This window comes from Ailuropoda melanoleuca, chromosome 4, assembly GCF_002007445.2.
Source record: "Ailuropoda melanoleuca isolate Jingjing chromosome 4, ASM200744v2, whole genome shotgun sequence".
Classification (NCBI taxonomy): domain Eukaryota; kingdom Metazoa; phylum Chordata; class Mammalia; order Carnivora; family Ursidae; genus Ailuropoda; species Ailuropoda melanoleuca.
Genome location: NC_048221.1, coordinates 29,861,161 through 29,876,581, shown reverse-complemented (window position 1 = coordinate 29,876,581; position 15,421 = coordinate 29,861,161).

Below are 15,421 nucleotides of genomic sequence, written 5' to 3'. Positions count from 1 at the left end.
AATCCCCTTTCTCCACATCCTCTCCAACAATTGTTGTTTCTTGCCTTGTCTATCTTTGCCATTCTAACTGGTATAAGGTGGTATCTCATACACAGACAGTTTTCTTAAAAACTTTTCACTTCAGGGGCACCTGGGTGGCTCAGTTGGTTAAGTGTCCGACTCCTGGTTTCAGCTTAGGTCATGATCTTAGGGTTGTGAAATTGAGCCCCATGTTGGGCACCATGCTCAGTGTGGGGTCTCCTTGAGATTCTTTCCCCCTCCCTCTCCCTACTCCTCTGCTCCTTCCTCTGCTCACACACACTCTTTCTCTAAAATAAATAAATAAAATCTTTAAAAACAAATCTCACTTCATTTCTCTCACCTATAAAAAAGAACTAATATTAGTTCCTAGTTCGTAGGATTTTTATAAAGATTAAATGAAATACAAAGTTTGTTAAGGACTTTGAACAATGTCTGGCTCATAGTAAGTGCCCAACAAATGTTATATATTATCATTATCATCTGGGTATTGGACAATAATATTTTTTTTGTTTAAGCAAAAGAAACCCAACCGAAACAGGCTTAAGCAAAACATAAAATATAACAAACATAAAAATAAAATAAAAATTTGTAGATTCACATGACTTACAAGCCTAGGGAATTATCAAGTTCAGATAAAGGTGGATCTAGAAGCTCAACTTACATCATCAAGAATCTGAGTCCTCATTAGCAGCTTACACTTTACCCTGGAAAGAGAATCATTTCCCAATAGTTTCACGGAAAGTTACAGTCCTGGCACACACTGAGCTAAAATTCTTACTTAAGCATCTCCCACCTAATTGCTGCAGCTCATACTAACCAGGCCTTACGTCTCCTAGCCTGGGGGTAGTGCAATGGAGCAAATCCCACTGGAACCCTTCTATGGTCTGAGATTAGGGGGGAAATGAATCCCCAAAATAAAACCAAGATGCCACTACCAGAAAGGAGGAATGGGGCCAGAGAGGCAAAAATAGTAGACGATCACTCAAGTCTGGAGGAGTTAAAACTAGCTGGAGTCCAAGTCAGCCAAGTTTCTTGGGATTCATCATGGAGAAATTGAAAAGCTTTGAAGGTGACATGAAGAGTCTCTTCTTCCTAAAAGCCACTCTCCATTTGGAATCCATTCTTAGTACACTGGGTCAAGTAAATAGTCTTTAGACTATGTTAAATTCTTCTCAAGACTACTATGACTGGCCACAAACAGGATGTCATTGCCCAGGTCAGTTAAAATCACTTCTAAATATGTAAACGTCTGAAGAGCAGATTCCCCGGTGGAAGGAAAGGTTATAGCTTGGCATCTCTACTTGCATTCTTTATTTAATTCTCAACCCTGAAAAGGAGGTGTCATTATTACCATTTTACAGATAGGGAAACTGACACTCAGCAAATGTGAATGACCTGCTAAAGGTGTGCAGGTGTGAACATGGCTGGGTGGTATTTCTAATCCAAATGTGTTAGACTCCCTACAATAATTGTCCATCACTCTTCTCAGCAACAGCCATGAATAGTTCGTTCCCTTTTTGACTCCTTGTTCCATAACGAAGTGCTGTGTAAAGGAGGGAGGATCATCCTAAGTGAATCTGAGAGTCTCTACACACAAGCGACCGTTTCGTACTGACACCGAGTACAGGTGAGGATGCAACTCTATCACCGCAGTAGCTCTACCACTTCCTACAAACCACCCTCTTCACATCAGAATGTCTGGCTCTCCCTCGAAGCTCAAGGGCTGGTGCTTTTAAAACACCCTAAGGAAAATCCTTTCAGTCATTTTGAGTTGAGCAAGTGTGAGACAGCAGACATTCTCCATTCCACAAAGAACCTGTCCAGTGTTTCTTGTACTCAGGGCACTTAGAAATCGCAAATCTCACAACAGCTAGCTTGATGTGGGCAGAGATTTTGTTGAAGGGAAACATGTCATACTGCTAGAATTGTTTTGTAGTTGTTGTGGAGAGGTTTCATATTTATTTTCTTTTGAGATTGCAAATATGGTAGTCATGGACACCTCTTGAATTGATCAGCAGGGGTGGGATATTTGGGGGAAATTTTCCAAATACGAGGAATTCCCTATTCAGGAGATTGTCTGTCAGAGATGATTGTTTATCTGAGAGAACTGCTTTCCCTGAAATGTAGGTCAAAGCGTGCTGTGTTACTTGAGAGGATTCCCATCACATAATTCCTCATTGACATCCTCAGTGAAGATTTAGGAAGCTTTAAAGTTGAATTTCTTGATTTCAGAAGAACTGAAGAACATTCTAGAATGCATCACTCTTCCAGTTAGGCAGAGACCATGGAATGACCATCCATCCATTCCTTTATTCACTTCATTCCTAGAGTTCCTGGCTGCATGACTGTTCATGACCAGTTCTCCATATGGTGACAGATTTGGCAGAAAGGCTGTTGGGCATGGGGACCCAAATGGTTAGCTAGACTGCTTCTTTCCCCGCAACTCTTCAGAGGTGGACTGGATTAGACCCTGGGGAACATGCACACAGAAGCTGAGATTATCAAATAACTGTTCAAAAAAAAACATGACGTGTATTTCTTTCAAAATATGTGCCAGGTGATGCAAATACACACACACACACACACACACACACACACACACAAATAGTCCACAAAGTTAGAATAGCGAATAAGTACAAATATTATCAGCCTGTAGATTTCTCTCCCAAGCCTGCAACTAACATGAGAATGAAGAACAAATAAGGAGTTCCATTCTTTCTTTATTTCAAAGCAGCCTGTAAAGTGAAAAATAGGACTTTTTAAAATTTGGGGTTCCCAGGACATCAGCAGTATGTATGCATGGGGCAGTTGCTCAATAAGTAATTGCTAAGTGAAAGAAAGAACCACTTATACAGCTGTGTAATTCCTTGGCACCTGGCAATTTCTTCTGGTATTGCTGTAACACGTAAGAAATGTTTAACATCCACGGTTTTCTCAGTTCCCTCAGGAGCAGTCCCCGGGACAAGTACTGAAGTTTAAGTACCTTGACATGTGATTCCAGGAGGCAAGAGTAAAGGAGAGAGAATGTGAAATAGGGCCAGCTGGAAAGACAGCTAACAAAGGGTGCTTTCACAAGCAGGTTATCACTGTGGAAACCACAGCTCAGTGCCCTCAGGGACGCTGGGCAAGCCATGTGGCCTCAGGGTCCTGGAGTATTTATTCAACTACTCCCTTCCACCCTTTTCTGATTGAGGCCTGTTTCTGGAGGTGTGAGCTCCCCTGCGCTGTGGTCTGTCCCACCTGTGAACCAGTCATGCTCCTGTGGCCAAAGAACACCCTTGGAGAGTTGCAGGTTCTTGGGGTAGGATGGCCTCACAAGTGCAGGAATGCTGTGTGCCACGTAAACCAGCAAGGTGTGCTGTGGTGGACAGACTCTGAGATGACCCCCAGTAGTGTCCCCGACCGCAGTATTTATACTCTCATGTAATTCTCTTCCCTTGAATGTGGGCTGGACCTAATGGTTTTAGTCTAAGGAATAGAATACTACGGCAAAAATGACAAATTGCTACTTCATGTATTAGATCACAACAACTACCAAAAGGGTCTTGTTCACCCTTGTTCTCTCTCTCTCCTGGGAAAAGCTGGCAGCCTTGTTGTGAGCTGCCCTATGGAAAGGTCCATGAAATATGGTGAGGGACTGAGGCTCTCAGACCAACAGCCCACAAGGGACTGTAGCTTGCCAATAACCATGAGTGAGCTTGGAAGTGGATCCAGTTTTGAGAAAACAGCAGCCCATCTGACAGCCTCATTGCAACCGATGAGGACATCGGAGCCAAAGGCACCCAGTAAAGTCCTACCCAGATTCCTGACCTACAGAACCTGTGAGATAATAAATATGCTTGGTTTAAGCTGCTTAATTTGTTACACAGCATTATGTAATTGATACAGCTGCACTATAAAGACCAAAAGCTTTTCTATAACTTTCTAACGGCAAAGTAAGAGTTTCAGAAGAGGTATAGTTTTTACTACCAGGGTGCACTGCCCATAGCTTTCAAAAGACTTTCAGAGAAGGAATTCAAACGGGTCAGTGGAGTACTTTCCCAGCTTTTTATACTTGTAAGATTTATTTAACTGGGCCTAACTTACCATCTAGAACAATGACTCATTTATTAGACACAGTAACCGAAGTTATAATCTGAACAGATATTTGAACAAAAATGTGTTACAGCCAAATGAGAATCAATTAACTTTACACAATTGATTCCTGACTCTTACATTTATTATGTGTTTGCCAAAGCTATCAAGTGAAACCCTGCAACTCTTGAAATATCTAAAGCTAGGAAAATAGTCATTCGATGGCACAAAGTCTGGGTGTATACAATATTGAAATACAGCTTGGGAAGTCATAAATTTGAGACCATCAGGATTTGTCTCCTAACTTAGGACAGAACCATTATATAATGCTTCATCCTCATTTCAGACTTGAACATTCAACCTTGTCCTAAAAGGTAGTTAGTGAGACAAGTTATTTTATTATGGAATGTACCTGTTTTGATCACCTCCTCTTCACTCTGCTGGTAAAGGGATCCCCACCCTCAGGCTATGGTGTTGACCAAACACAAGACACCAACACCAGACAGATGAAGTTGATAGTTTCTTAGTCACATATACTCACAATCTGGGGGTGGAGGACACCACATGCCACACAGGGCCACATGGCGGTTGTACTTGGGAATGGAATGAATAATCAGGGACTGTGGTAGACAGGCTTTGTATTACCAAGAGACTAGGGTAACCCCTTGTCCCGGTGGAAGGGTGTAGTTGGTTTATTTGAGTAATTCTATGGGCCGGCAGGGAGCTGAAATCCACCACTTGGGATACTCAGGAACTGTATTTGGTCCATTTGATAATGAGCCCAGGAGACCTTTTCCACAGAGCAAAGTGAGAAAGGAGACTTACAATTAGATCATTTGAGACCCTCCTGATTTCACCAAATGTCAAGCGAACACATGATATTAATTTCAAGTCTCACACTACAATACCCTTGGAACATTTCCCTACAAAGGACCCATGAGTCTTTTCACAGTTCCTCTTGAGATGTCAGTAAGTTGACTGTATAAGCTATTAGATTTCATCAAGACATAGTAAAATTTACATACACTTTACCTACAGAAAGTTGCATTTGTCCTTTTACAAATTCCCTCCTCAAATCCCTTTTTGGTTTAGAAAACTTGCTTGCTTGATCTCTATGATTTTACAAAAAAAAGTTCAAAGTCACAAAGTCATCCCTCAAGGTGACAGATGATAATAAAGACTGGGTTTGATGAAGACCAGGCCACAATTTCTGTCCTGAAGGGAACCAGAAAGGGGTGAAGGTACCTCCTCTGCATTTTCCTGGTCGTATTTACAGTCATAGAAGCAGAGTTGCAGGTAACCCTCTATGGTCTGCCTCCAGCAGTGAGACAGGTTGGCCCATCCTGGTGCCCAAGACCAACTGGGGAAAGTGAGACATTCAGAAGAAGCAATTCTGGGAAATCTATCTCTGGATATTGCTGAGCACTGGACTAGACAGGCAATAAAGGTAGAGTAAATTTCTTTAGGCAAGTCTTAGTCCCTTCATAGTCCTCTTTCCTATGATAACACATTATCAGGTATAATCTTGCTTGGAATGGTGGGGTCCTTAACTGGGGCAAAACACACCTCAATTATGTAGCCAAGGAAACAGAAACCCAGAAGTGTAAAGTTTGCTTGAAGATCTCATAGCTGGTTAGTGGCTATTAAAAAGTTCTATTCTTGGGGTACCTGGGTGGCACAGTTGGTTAAGCATCCAACTCTTGGTTTTGGCTCAGGTCATGATCTCATCACCCTGAGATCATGCCCTGATTGGGTTCCAAGCTCAGCTCTCTCTTCTTCCTCTGCCCCTTCCCACCCCCTGTGTGTATGCACATGCACTCTCTCTCTAAAATAAATAAGTCTTTTAAAAAAATAAAAATAAAAAGTTTTATTCTCTAAGGACACTTGGTAGTATGTTAGAACAAACAAGGGGAACAAGGTGTGGGTGTTGGAGTGAATTCAACTTGGGTTTGAATTCCAGCTTTCCCATCCACCAAGAATGCCACACTGAGCACATGATTTGATGTCTCTGAGCCTCAGTTTCCTCTTCTGTATGAATGGGTTGACAGAATATCTTGCCTGACACATAGAATATGTATATATTCCCACATCTACGTATATATTTTTTTCATTGGTGGAAAATTTAAAAAGTAAAATGCCTGTGATCAGCACAATTGAGGCAGAATTTGATGCCTGGTATGGTTCCTGAGCTCTTTTCACTGTGCACACAGTTTCTCATTAAAGGGTAAACATGCCACAAATACAGCCTCTTAGAATTTTTTCATACCTACCACATCACAGAGATGGCATCACTAAAGAAACAGACTGAGAATGTATCAGGACCTGGTATTTAATATTTTTTTCACCAGCAACACTGGCACTCTTTTTCTCACTCTTTGAGGAAGACTCACAAGGTGGTTAAGTGAATATTTACTTTCATTGTAAATGTATCTAGAGCTAGAAAGCAAAAGTAGACAATAGATTGATGGGTAGATAGACAAGTTGTAATAGATCTGGAATCATCAAGATTTCCATAGTCTTTTACCCCCCCCCCCACAATAGCACTTTACCTTCTGCAGGGCCTCTTCACAGAATTGTAAAAATTCATTCAATGAATAGTTATTGCATGTCTACCATCCCTACCATGTAGAGATACTGTTCTAGATGCCAAGTATATAGCAGTGAACAAAATGAGACAAAACACCCACCCTTCATTTAGCTTAAATCCCAGTGGATGAGTAGAGAGGCCATAAAAAATGAGGAAGTAAATTCTGTTATCTAACAGATGATGGAGGATAAATGCTATGGTGAAAACTGAACCAGGTAAGGAAGGTAAGGGGTTCTGAGGATGAGGGTTGTAAATTGAAATACAGGGATCTGAGAAGGCTGCTTTAAGGTATCATTTAAACAAAGAGTTAAGGGTTCAGGGTATTTCAGTCACAGGCAACAGCAAGTACAAAGGTCCTGGGGCAGAATCAAAGCTGCAATGTTATATTCCAGTGAGAGCAAACAGATCAATGCAGCTGAGGGAAGTGAGTGGAGGAGAATAATAAAAGAGGCCAGAGATGTAAGGCAGGGGCAGGTTGTGAAGGATTTACAGGCTAAGGAGGAAATAGTGGCTCCTACTCCAAGTGAGGTGAGAGGGTTGGGACACAGAAATGGCATGGTCTGATGTATGTTTAATGGATCACTCTTGTTGCTGGATTGAGAATAGATTAGAAAATACAGGAGAGACAGAGGGAGAACCAGAGAGGGGACTACTACAGAACCAAAATGAGAGATAATGTTGGCTTAGATCATGGTGGTAATAGTGGAACTAGTAAGAAGTGTGAAAATTAGTAGAGGGAAACCTTACTAAAATGGAGTTGGGAGGCCGGCAGAGGGAATTCTCAAGCTGTACCACTCCCTGTCAATTGCAAATCAATGGGAAGAGATGGAGCTTGGTCTGGATACTACTTTAAAATTTATTTATTTATTTGAAAGAAAGAGTGTGTGTGTACAAGTTGAGGGAGAGGCAGAGAGAGCAAGAATCCTCAAACCAACTCCCTGCTGAGTGGGGCTCCATTCCCAAACCCTGAGATCATGATCTCAGCTGAAATCAAGAGCCAGCTGCTTAACCAGCTGAGCTACCCAGGTGCCCATGGATACGACTTTAGCTACTACTTTACTACCCCAGCAAGAGGAAGGAAGTCTTTCCTCCTCCCCCAGCAACAGCTCAGCCAATGAGGGACTGTCACAACTCAGCCAATGAGAAGCCACTATACTTCCAACACCCAGTTTACTCCAATGGACTTTTTATCTTTAAGAGCTTCCCAACATTGCCCTTTCTTCTATAAAAGAGCTGGTTTTCTCTTTTGTTCCGGACTTGACCATGGTTTTGCTGAAGCTGGTTTGCCCTGGATTGCAATTCTGATATTCCTTGGTTACCTCATCTTTTGCTAGTAAAATAACTGGCAGTTTTCTTTTTATTTATCCATTTATTTTTAAGTAGGCCCCATGCCCAACATGGAGCCAACACAGGGCTCCAACTCAAGACTGAGATGAGACATGAGCTGAGATTAACAACCTGTTACTTAACCAACTGAGCCACCTAAGCACCCCTGGCAGTTTTATTCTTTAATTAAAAAAAATTTTTTTAAGGTTTTATTTATTTACTTGAGAGGGAGAATGCACCAATGGGGGGAGAAGGAGAGGGAGAAGCAGGCTCCCACTGAGCAGGGAGCCCAACTGGGGGCTCAATCCCAGAACCATGGAATCACAACCTGAGCAGAAGACAGGAAGGCAGATGCTTAACCAACTGAGCCACCCAGAGGCCCCCTGGCAGTTTGTTGTTGTTGTTGTTGTTGTTGCTGTTTTAAGGTTAACAGAAGCTATGTGATTCTGGAAATACTTTAAAGGTAAAACCAACAGAACATACTGAGATGAGAGAAATAAAATGAAGAGTCGAGGGTGACTCCAGAGTTTCTGGCTAGAGTCACTAGGAGGAAACCACATTTATAAGAGCAAGGAGAGGGGATTTGCATGAAGTGGGGATGGGGTGTTAGGAGTTTGTGGAGGAATGTGTTAAGTTTGAAATGCCTACTAGCCAATCAAGTGGAGGTTTCAAGGGGACAGTTATGTAGGAGTCCAGATTGAGTGGAGAGGGTCAGGTAAGAGATTTCAATTTGAAGACCAGGAGTGGAGCTTGGGGGCTTCTAATGTTTATGAGGGAGAGGTGAAGGAGCTAGTGCTTCTTCCTTCCCATCTGAGCTTGAGTTTTCACCAAAATGTGTTCTCCCCTGAACCGAATTTCCCACCAGTGGTGAGGAAAGGCCTGGATGGAAAGCCTGGCTGTTGAAGAATGGTTCGTAGAGAGGCCAGCTAGCAGGTGCCTGCGTTAGTTTTCTGTGGCCTGTGTCCAAGCGGCCCCTGACTTCATTCCCCTTCACTTCAGGCATAGCAGAGGGAAAGAGACTTACTTCTTTGGGACTTGGGCACAAGAAGGAAGTTGCACCAGTCATTCAAGCTCCCACTCTGCCACCCCTGCGCTCAGGACTGCTGCTTGGAAGCACTGGGTATTTTTCCACTGGAGAAGTGCTTAGTGGATGTGGTGATAAAAACTCCTCCTGGAAAATGACTCAGCTGCTCTGGTCTTCTGCCAAAGTCTTGTTCAAGAGGGGGTTGAAGGAGGCTCCAGACCGGGAGGATGGAACACCTGCAGCAGGAATGTTCTGTGGGGCAGACTTCCACCTCTTATGCTTCCTTGCCCCAGGTGACCTGCGTAATAGTAGCTCATGTTTCTCCAGGCATATTGGGTGCCAGGTAAACAAAATAACACCTTAGAGATGAGAAAAGAAGGCTTGAAGAAGTTAGGTGACACACCCAAGGCCATTCTGAGCCTGTGCTCTTGATCACTACTTCTCTGGCCTTTCTGAGCAGAGCCAGCTTCCTCCTGGTGCCTCTCCTCAGGGCCTTTATATCAGAAACGGGGAGCTGGCTCTCTCTCTTTTGCCTTCCTTCCTCCTTAAACCCTGTTGGAGAGTAACAGAAGCTCCTTACTCATGCCTCAGCTGTTAACTCTTTTATAAGAAGACAAGTTCCAGGGGGAAAAGGCAAAACATACTTCTGGGTTAGTCACGTCATGTGTACAAAGCTATCTTTGAGGTATGGTACAGTTGGAGCCCCAAACTTGCTTGTATTTTGAACTCACAACATTGTTAGCATGACTTTGCTTCTTTTCCTGGAAGAGAAAAACCAGTGCATTATCTGGAAAATCCCTTTGGTTTGATACATAGTTCACCATTTTATCTCAGCTCCCCAATGTATATAATTGCTGCCAGAAATACAGACATTTTCCCAGGTAAGAGCATCTGCCGTTGGAAGTTGCAGGGAATGAGGAGGCCTCTTGGCTATGACTCCCCACCATCTCTGCCAGCACTGGGGCCCTGAGCTGTACTGTTCCCACATCCAGAGTAAAGAATGATTTTTACCCCAAATGGGAACAATGTTTCTGTATTTATAAATCTGAGAAATTCAGACACATCTGCTCATATTTACACCAATTCTGTTGCGGCTGTAAAATTGCATATGCTATTTTGATGAAACTTTATCTTAATTTCATTACCAGCCTGAGTAAGCATGTGATAATTGCCGGATTTCCAAGTAACTGGGCAAAAATGATATTTAGAGGGTTTTTTTTTTAGTTTTTCCTTTTAGACTCATGACTTTAATAAAAAATTCTTCTATTTTATCTTCCTAAATGGAAGCCAAAGTAATATATTTTCAAGCTAGTCATCTGTCCATACTTTGAAGGAAAAATGGTTGACTATACCTTAAAGAGGGGATCATTGATGGTCTTGGTGATGGTCCAGTCCAGGCACAGAGCTGCTACATTAAAGTCTATTCGAGGTGAAGAAAGATGCTGTAGAAGAGAGAGCTCAGGGTTTGGCTTCAAACAAACCTGGGTTAGCAATCAAGTGCCTTCACTACCTAGATAGCTGTGTTACCTTTGGCAAATAAGCCACATAACGTCTCTGAACCTTATTTTCTCATCTAGAAAATAGTTTTTTTTTTAATAACTACATTCTGTGAATCTTTGTAATCAGATAGATAGTCTTAGGGTGATGTCTTGCACACAGTAGATCATGAAAAATTATAGCTTTTACCATTTTTATTACCACCTTTCAAACCTGTGTCTGTTGTGATATAACATATACTGCTTAAAGTATTATCATGAAAGATTTCACTATTTATGTGACTGGGACAAAACTTTGTTTTGGGGATGATTTTGTTCCTTATAGGAAATCCAGGCCACCGTGTTGCACAGTACTACTCCAGGGCATGCCATTCACATTTTGGTCCACGTGAATGGCCTCCCTTAGAGTTATGCATTAGAAAACCTGGAGGGGCTTAGCCTAGAAATCAACAACCTATATAGCTCTCAAAAGCACCCCCCCTTGCTTTCCAAGCTGACCCAGTCCTGCTGGCAGGTTTTGGGACCACCTAGAATCATGACAGTATCACTCTGTGGATCCCAAGCAGCCACTACTTAGGTATCTCAGGTTGCCGCATCCTCTCACCAAGCTGAGTCTCCTTGGATGACCTTGATTGAAATAAGCCTAAGTCTGTTAAAACCCATTGGACATCTTTCTTCTGGCTATCTGTGGTGATAAAAAATCCTACATTCTACAATCTAATGGGCCATCTCTAATATCAGTTCGGCCAAGCCTCTCTTACCTTTGAGGTCCAAATATGTATCAAAGGCTATGTATGCATAATACTTCTTTTGGTTTCAACTTAGACAAAAACTTTGAACTGGGAAGTTGGCACCTTGAGTTCTAGTCCTAGCTCTTCTACAAATGAAATGTATGATTTTAGGCGAGTGTTGTAGATTGCAAAATGATCACAAGATATTCTCATGTCTGTTTGCATACTCATTTGCAGTGTGATTTTGTATCCAATCAAGAGGTGCCATCTAATTCTCAACCCCCTGAAGACATGCTTGGCTAAGTGACATGCTCAGTGAATGAAACATTAACAAATACAACGCAAACAGTGCCTTTTAAAGTGTTTGCACATTGGGCATTGCTCTCTTTGGCTGCTGAGATCCATGATGCCATATGTGAGCAAGTTCAGACTAGCCAGCTGGATGATGCTGTAGTTAAGCCTATAACCAGGCTGTGAATGATGTCCTACCAGATTAACTGGTTGTCCAACTGTAAGAAATGTGAGATTATTCTAAATTATTCAGCCTCAGCTAAGACAAGAACTTAAGTCAGACCAGAAAACCCACCCTGTTAACCCACAGAATCATAAGCAAATATATGATTGTTGTTTTAAGCCATTGATGTTGGGGAGGGTTTGTAAATAGCTAAAACCAACTGATACAGTAATTCAGTTTCTTTCTCTGATTCTCTTTCCATGGCTTGAAAATGAGAGTATTGAATCAGATCAGGGCTGTTAAGTATAATGCACAAGAGCAGCCATCTTCCTAACCCGAGACTATATGTTAATTGATCACAGCACACTTTCTCGTTGGACCCAGAAATAGTGATGCAATTCTTCTTATTCCAGCACTTCAGCAGCTACCCACAGTCCACAGTGTGGGCAATGGGTTAATGCCCATTTGCCAGCTCTGTTTCACACCAGTAATTCTCAAACCTGACCAATTACCACCACTCCCTAACCAGTCCTGCAGGGGGAGGTATAGATGTCAGAGTGGCATTCTACTTTGTTGAAATCACATTTGGTAGGTTTGGGTCAGCCTGGAAATCTAAAGGTTTCCAGGGGATTCTAATAAAGAGACAGGTTTGGGAATAGTAGACTGAATGATTTCTTAGGTGTTTTCCAACCCAATCCTTTGGTTATTCTAAGCAAAGCATTGTCCTTAATCTTAGATTTGACTGGATAATAACAATACCTTTTATCCCTAAGTAATCCCATGCAAACATACATGAGTCTTAAAATGAATCACTCACACTACTTTGAGTAACCTAGGGTTCTCCTCTAAATATCATTCTTCAGTATGCAATAAGCCAGAAGATCCTCTTAAAAATTCAGAAGGAGAGAGACTCCCAGATTCAGGATAAGGTAATTTAACTGGTTAATTCTCTAGAGGCATAAATCATGAATCCTGCTGTGAAACAGTGAGTTCACAGTATTGGTAAGACCATGAATCCACACTTGTGCTTCCAAACAGTGACCTAGCATGTGACATACATACAGTTACCTGTAAACCAAGGCCTCTAGATTAGAACATTGAAAGATAACCATGAAGTGCCAATAATAATACTGACAGCTAATGCTTCCTAAGTGCCTTCTATGTGCCAAGCAGTGTGCCAAGACTTTGTTATTTTATCTCACTGACTCCTCTGAATAACTCCATGAAATAGGGACTTTTATTATTCCCATTTAATGGACAAAGAAAGTGAGTTGCCGAGGTAGAAGTAACTTATCTGGGGTCACGTAGCTAGTGGGTGGCAGAGCCAGGCAGAGTATACATAGATCTGACTCCAAATCCTCCATTCCACACTAGTGTGCCACACAGCCTCTCGATGATGCTCTCATTAATGCACAGGAAACATGAGCAAATCCCCGAAAGACAGTCTTCTTAAACACACCAACTGTGACAGAATGTTAAATCAAATTAAAACCATGAAAGAAAATGAAGCCTTGGTTCCTTCTCCTTACATTTTCTCATCAAAACTCACAATCCCATTATGTTTATTGCTCCCTTTGTTCCAGTTTCTTCTTAAAAAGAAGTTTTGATTGACGGCTTCTTGGAAGTCACTATAATTCAATCTACTTACCTTCTCTTCCATCGTTTTATTTTGTTTCCTCTCTACTGTTTCTATACAAAGGGAGAAAAATATCTCTATTCTTTTGCTTTTTCTGTATTATTCTATTTGGAAAATCTTGGAGGGCTTTCTGTGTTGTTCTTTACTTTTCCAAATTCTACCATTTCCAGGAAGTAAGTCATATATTCAAGAGGATGAAAAGCAGGAGAGCTTGGCTCCAATTATTTGTTTTCTAAATGAGAATGGAGAAATCACTAAAGATGACAGAATATTCCCATTCATTCATGCAACAGACGCACAGGTAATTGAGTACAAAAGGCTTGACCTTTGATAGTTTACTGGAACATTCCATCTGCTGGAAGAGAGAGTCATAAGTTAGATAATCATATCGATAATTGTGCAGTTATATTGAGAATACTAGAGGAGAATTATAGGGTCCAATAAAACTTGTTCAGGAAGGCCTCATCAGGAAGGCCATGGAAGCTTTTTTGAGGAAGAGATACATGAGATAAATTAACTAGAAGAAGGAGAGGCTGGGGCAAGAATGTACTGAGCAGAGAGAACAGCCCACAGTGCTATGGGGAGATGGATTTGAAAGACCAGTGTAGTGAGAGCAGAAAATGAAGAGTTTGTTGTGTCTGAAGAAGTAGGCAGGGAGATCACCATCCTGGACACGCAGATCAGGACATGGATTTCAGATTTTATTTCCAGAATGATGAATACATTGAAAGATAATGATGAAGGGTTCACTCAGATTTGGATTATGAAAAGATCACTCTAGCTGTAGTGACTCATAAAATACTTCCCCATAGAAACACCTTGTTCATCATTGACTTTTGGCACAAAATAAGCAAGTCTCCAACAATTTTCTTTTCAGCAGGCAGAGGCCATGGCATAAGTGAAATTATCTCAGGAAACTTAGTTTGCAAAATCCTTGTTATTGAGTTGAGCAGTGAAGTAATCTTCCCAAATGTTATGTCGTTAACAAAGAAGATAGAGCATCCTAAACTCCTAAGAGCTAAGAAGACTTTAGCCTGGATTCATTTCTCCATTTCTTGCAGTGATCAAGGCCCTTTGGGAATTATCATAAGCAGCAACAGCAGCATCTCTACATTTAAATAGCTTTCCTAGAGTTTATAAAACACTTCTACAAACATTACTGAAAATTAATAATAATAATCAACACTCTTGAGAGCTAATCAAGGGCTCCAAACTGTTCTAATTTACTTCTTATCATATCTTGTAGATAGGTGGGTAACAATTATGCTCATTTTAAAGATGAGGAAGCTGCAGTTCAGATAGATGCACTGAATGATTGAACTCACAAGTTCGGTTTGCAAGTGATGAAGGTGGGGCTTGACCCCAGGTCTGCTGATTTCTAGTCGGAAACTTCACAACTATGCATTGTAGCAATTCCCAGACTGCCTGGACTTAATTCTTGCCTAGACCGTTTACTCACCATGTGAGTGTGGACAAGTTTTTAACTTTTCTGAGGTTCAGTTTCCTGATTTATAAATGTGGATAATAATAGAACAACTTGGAAGAGTTATAAAAAAAATAAATTAATACACAGAATACACTTAGAACTACTGAATACGTAGTAAAGGCTCAGTCAGTATTAGGTATTATTATTACCATTATTATTGTGTATGTTCCACCATACTGTGCTGTTTTGGGTGGGGCAGAGAATCCCTAAAAATAATAAAAATTATTATTTTTTAAAACAGCTAAAATTCATTAGGCAGGTATTCTTAGTTTTTAAAGTGTCTTACAGTGAGGTAGGCATTACTATTATTTTCTTTTTTACTGATGAAGAAATTAAAGCATAGAGATTAAAAGTGATTTATTCAGAGTCCCTAAACTGAAATGTTGCAGGGCCAATATTTAAAGACAGGTAATTCTTTTTTTTTTTTAATAATTAATTTTATTTTATTATATTATGTTAATCACCATACAGTACATCCCCTGATTCTTTTTTTTTTTAATTTTATTTTATTATATTGTGTTAATCACCATACAGTACATCCCCTGATTCTGATGCAAAGTTTGATGCTTCATTAGTTGCGTATAAC